The sequence below is a fragment of the Octopus bimaculoides genome, chromosome 9 (assembly GCF_001194135.2).
Source record: "Octopus bimaculoides isolate UCB-OBI-ISO-001 chromosome 9, ASM119413v2, whole genome shotgun sequence".
Lineage (NCBI taxonomy): Eukaryota > Metazoa > Mollusca > Cephalopoda > Octopoda > Octopodidae > Octopus > Octopus bimaculoides.
In genome coordinates, this window is record NC_068989.1 from 40,565,746 (window position 1) to 40,572,178 (window position 6,433).

Sequence of the window (6,433 nt, forward strand, 5' to 3'; positions counted from 1 at the left end):
ATATATATATATATATATATATATAAGTACATCTACATATCGTCGTGGCACTCCGTCGCTTACAACGACGAGTGTTCCAGTTAACCCGATTAACAGACTGCTCGTGAAATTATCATGCAAGTGGCTAAGCACTCCACAGACACGTGTACCCTTAACGTAGTTCTCGGGAAGATTCAACGTGACACAGAGTGTTACAAGGCTGGCCCTTTGAAATACAGGTACAACAGAAACAGGAAGAACGAGTGAGAGAAAGTTGTGGTGAAAGCGTACATCAGGGTTCGCTACCACCCCCTGCCAGAGCGTCGTGGAGCTTTAAGTGTTTTCGCTCAATAGACACTCACAACGCCCGGTCTGGGAATCGAACCCACGATCCTACGACCGCGAGTCCCCTGTCCTAACCACTGGACCATTGCGCCTCCACACATCTATATATATATATATATATATATATATATATATATATATATATATTAATGAGTATAGTTCTAAATCTGTAGATGCTATATATGTGGTTGGTTTTAACAATAATAATAATAATAATTATAATAATAATAATGGAGATGATAATGATGACGATGATAATAATTACTAAAGAGCATGGACATGTGACAACGAGCTGCCGCAAGGATAAATGAAATCTGAAACCATCACGAAGCAGGAATTAAGAATCCGTAAAAAACAATGAAAGCAACGTATCTTTACGTAAGCCATATAAGGAAAGTAAAGGATTAAAAATAGCTTCCCCAGATGCATCGCCACCGCAACATGAGTAAAAATGTAAATACATAATACATGGGCTGCAATACGAAAACGGCAAACCTGTAATGAAAATTTAAAATTTTAAATCTTAATTACAAATACATCCATATTTTTACTACACCTCTCAATATATGCAGACTGCTGTTTCTCATCGGTCTCTCGCTGATGCATGAATAATAATTATAACTACAACAGAAACATCAACACATGTCCATGGGCGTTTTACAGTTAAAAAATTAAACGCTGTGAAAACGAACCAAAAGAGAAAGAACGGTGGACAGACAATCATGAGTACTATGAAATAACTGATTCATGATTTACACACACTACTATGCAACACTGCTCCAAAAACATACAGCAATAAACTCATAACATAAATACCCAACAAAATTAACAAAGCCCACAACATGTGCCATAGAAGCCCAATACCTGACAGAAGAACACAACCTGCGAAGCACAAACAACACACTATACAAAAACTAATACAACAGAAGACTCAAACCAAACTTCATAGCAAAACATAGCTACAATACAATATCACCCTTCCTCCCCTAAAACGAAATGCAGCACACTCTACCCCCAACAGCATAAAAGTGCAACAAATGATGCAATAAAAGGTTGCATGAAACTATCAGATGTCGATAAATAATAATGGTGATGACGTTGGTGACGAATGTTACCTTACCTCAGTTTATGAGACAGGAGTTTCCGAATAAACTCTGATTTTAACAGCGAAAGGTCCAACAAATAATGCAAAAGAATGTTGCTTCAAATTACCAAATGTCGGAAAATAATAGTGATAATGACGTTGGTGACAAACGTTACCTTACCTCAGTTTAAGAGAGACAGGAGTTTCCGAAGAAACTTTAGTTGTAACAGCGAAAATGAAGCTGGACCATTAAGGGAAAGCCTCTCGCTCGGTAGTGGCTCAGTAAAGATGTTGAATAAGCACAACTATTATCCTAATACAGCATCAGCAGATAATAGAGTAAGGAGCAGGAAGTGGACCAGCGAAGAAAACAGAATATTGATGCAGTGCTACTTAGAAAGTGAACCTAAATCTAAGGGTTATAGAAAACGGATGTTAACACTTTGGATAGAGAATGGTATGTTTACAGTGAATGAGCAGAGATTAGTTGATCAAGCTAATGCTATTAGAAGAAAGTGGATGGCAGAATTGAAAGTAGAAGAGATCACAAGAGAACTGGAAAAGAAAGACCAAGCAGTAAGGAAGACAAACAACATAAGATATACACCACAAACCAAAGAAAAACCTAAAAGGAAAAAAAAATAGTAACGCTACCAATAAGGAAGGAACAACTGGCACCAGCGACCTCAGTGATTTCAGATGACTTGCAGGAAGTACCGAGTAAAGAAGTAAGAACAAGATTGCTAGCATTAAATGGCACCAACAGAAGAGAAGGAAACTGCTAGAAATGACTAGGAAAGTAGATTCTATTATCAGTAGGATAGATACTAAAAATATAGGAGACACTAACTTTTTGATCTATGGAGGAGGGGTAGTAGTCACTAGAAGATTAACTATCTCACAGGTAAAGATTTAAAAAGAGCAAATGTAAAAAAGAAGACGAAAAACTTTAAGACAAGATCTGGAAACTGAACAAGCTAGGAAACACAAGATAGAAATCTTCCCTCGAGAAAAGATACTTAGTCAAAGAGAAAGGATTTGGGACAATAATAGAAGAGTTGAAACAGCGTATCATAGCAGTAGCAAGCAAGTTGTCCAGATATCAGAAAAGAATAGATCAGTGTTAACAGAATGGATTATTTGAGACACACCAGAGGAGATTTTATAGCCAAATAAATAGTGGAGAATAAAGTACTGAAGATGAGAAACCTAATGCAGAAAGTTCTGGAGTAATATTTGGGATCAGCCAGGGAATAATAATGGAGATGCAGTATGGTTATAGAACGTGAGGAGAGAAGTAATTAGTGAGAAGCAGTCAAATCTAAGACTAACTAGTGCATTAATGAGTAAAGTCTTAGGGAAAATGCCGAATTGGAAGGGCCCAGGACCAGATTTAAGTTCAGGAGTACTGGCTAAAGAAATTTAGTAGTTTACATAAGAAGCCGAGGATTGCCTTACAGGAGGAATAATACCAGATTGGATGACTAGAGGGAGGACATAGAAACTATAGTCCAATTACTTGCTTACCATTAGTGTGGAAACTGTTTATCGGAATGTATTAAGAAAGCATTTACGAGTACCTTGAGAACCAGAATTTACTTCCAAAAGAACAGAAAGTTTGCAGTAAGAAGACTAGAAGAATGCATGGTCTATTATACATAGACAAAGCAGTTCTAAAGTAAAAGCTAGAAAGAAAAATTTAGCAATAGTATGGATAGATTATAGAAACGCCTTTGACATGATCCCACATTCATGAATAAGTGAATTTTGAATATATTCAGTATAGCAGACAACATAAGAGACTTAATTAGCTTTAGCATGAAGAGATGAAAAGTATGTCCCTACTCAGGTGACGCACTCTTAGAGAAATTAGTATCAAAAGAGGAATTTTCCAGAGGCATTCGTTGTCCCCTTTAATATTTGTCTTATGTTTGATCACCCTCACCCTAGTATTAAGGAAGGCAAAGGTAGAATATCAGTCCAAAAATAGCAATGGAAAAATTAACCATTTCCTCTACATGGATGATCTGAATCTTTTTAGTTAAAATGAGAGTGTGATGGATTCCTTTATACAGCCTGTAAGACACGTCAGCAAAAATATAGGCATGGAATTTGGCATAGATATGTGTGCAATATTAGTCATGGGAAGGGTACAGGTAGTCAACAGCGAAGGCATCCAATTACAAGATGGTCAGACATTAAAATCATTAAAAGGAGGTGAGAGTTATAAGGATCTAGGAGTGTTAGAATCTGACAGAGTACTAACTGTAGAAATAAAAATGAAAATTGAGAAAGCGTACAACAGAAGGATGGGGAAGCTACTGAAGTCAAAGCTAAATGGTCCGAATCTAGTGAAGGGTGTAAATATTTGGGTAGTATCATTATTTAGATACTCAGCACCTTTTGTAGATTGGACAAACACTGAATTAGCAAAGCTGGAAAAGACTTGGAAGGAATTCAATGTGAATGGAAAACTCCACTCAAGGGCTGGAGTAGCAAGATTGTACTTACCTAGAAAGGAAGGCGGAAATGTTAATATCAGTAGGGTTAATATCAGTAGAAGACTGCGTGGAGTTAACTGGAGTAGATATAGACTCATATGTAGGTAATAGTAAAGTTTATTAAAAACTGCTAGAATCACAGCAAGACATAAGAAAACCAAAAGCCCAAAGTTAAAAACCAGAAAAGATAACAGAAATTATCTGAATGGCAGAAGAAGGTATTGCATGGTAGATTCCCAAAGATAGTTGCAGCAAATAATAGTAGTGAGGCATTGTTATGGGTGCAGAAAGGAAAGCTCAGAAGGGAGACAGAAGGTCTGCTAGTAGCTACACAAGAGGAAGCATTAAGGACTAATTGGATAAAAGCCATGATAGATAAAAACCAAGTAGATTCACAATATAGGTTATGTAAACCAAAAGAGGAAAGCATTACTCATATAGTAAGTCAATGTAGAATGCTGGTACAGACAGAATAGAAGAAAAGACATGGCAACCTAAGGAGAGTAAGCCTCTGGCAGTTATGTTGCAATCTAGTAAAGTACTAGAAAGTAAGAAATACAATATGTTGTGGGACTTTTAACGTTCAGGCTGACAGAATAATAGAAGCTGGAAGGCCTAATTTAGTAGTAGAAGATAAAGAGAATAGAAAATGCCAGATAATTGACTTTATAGTCCCACATGATGTATTAATCCATATGAGAGGTATAGAAAAAATAGCAACGTACCAGGACCTAGCCATTGAATTACAGAGACTGTGGAAAGTGCGGGTAAAGTGTATCCCAGTAGTTATAGGCACGTTGGGAACTATCCCTAAAATCTGAACAGATGGATAGAGGAAATAGGCACAAAACAGTTTAGTACAGCTGCAGAAAACAGTGATATTAGGGACAGCTAGGATACTTAGGGTGGGGGTTGGCATCGAAGGTTACTTGTAGCTCGATGTTAGGATTTTTTTCTTTTCGAACATTCTAATTTGTTCTTTTTATATAAAATAATTATTATTATTATAACAATAGCAATAATGGTAATAACAATACCAACAACAACAACAACAACAATAATAATATCATCATCTTGTAATCAAATTACTTTTAAAACAACTTTCCAATTTATTTATGTTTTGACAGATACTCTCCAGAACAACACTCTATGGAAAACCAAATATATGGCACCCTAGTTATAACACGAACTTGAACTTCTAACTTGTTATCTCTTGAATTTTCTGCGTGAAACTTCGAGTCAACTTGTACAAAATTAAATCAAAAGCCACCATATAACAATAATAAATTTAGGAATAAAAATTACGATACGAAAAAATCCAATTTTAATAAAGGTAATACTAACTAAAAAGAAGATATAAACAATAAAAAGAATAGATCAACAAATATTATATTGTATAATGCTCCAATCTCATATTCAGTAGCTTCAAATATCCCTCGTAAAGTCTTTGCTGCACTAGATAGGCATTCCCTGCCTTCAAGTAAATATGGGCGATTATTTAATCGTCATAGGGTAAAGATTTCCTTTTCAACCGCTAGCAATTTATCTGTGATTGTAACATACAATATATAGAGAGTTAGAGAATATCTAAATTCTAAATCTATGAACAAAAGTAGAACATATAATGTGCGTAATGATATTAATTCTAATAATACTTTTTCTGAAGAAGGTTTTGATTCTATAACTAATCACAACTCCGTTAATATAGTTTGATTATCACTTAGCCTTGATATTGATTGTAATAATAATAATCCCACCTTAATACTTAATTTGCAGAAGAGAACTAGGAGAAATTCTTTTAACTATGGGTATCAAATGTAAGTGAATAAATGCCTCTCTAATTGTCTAAACAAAATTTTATATCCTTTAGAAAATCAGTGTTTAAGGAAAAATATAGTACATCAGTTTAAGGTAATAACTGGAGATCGTAAGTATTATTATATTGGTTCATATGCTACAATTTAGAAATTAAAATTTCATATTTATTCTCATTCAAGTATAGAATAAAAAGTAATTCAACAAATTTCAGTAAATGCATTCGGAATTTAAACGATAAAAACATGAGGCATGATTCAAAGTGGTCCATTATTAGTTATGCACTATCGTACAATATTGGTAACTGTACATGTGATCTTTGCCTTGCAGAAATGTATTATATTATTACTTCTAAACTAATTTTATTGAATTTTAATGAAAACTGTACAAGATGTTGCAATTAAATTGGAAAGACATTCAAAGATTTTTCAATTATTAATTATAATCAGTATAATTCTTATAAAATGTTTAATATAATGAATAAATTGATAACTAACTGTTGTGATATAAAGTATCGAAGTTTCTATTAATCATGACGTTAAATTCTTGTTTATTCTTTAGTTATCCAGTGACGTCACCTACAGTTGTATACAAAATAATATTTTTTTTAATATTTCATTACCCACAGCCGTTATCAATAGTTGAACACATAAATAACTTATCTTAACTGTGTATATTTTTTGTATTTTCGTTATCCAATGACGTCACC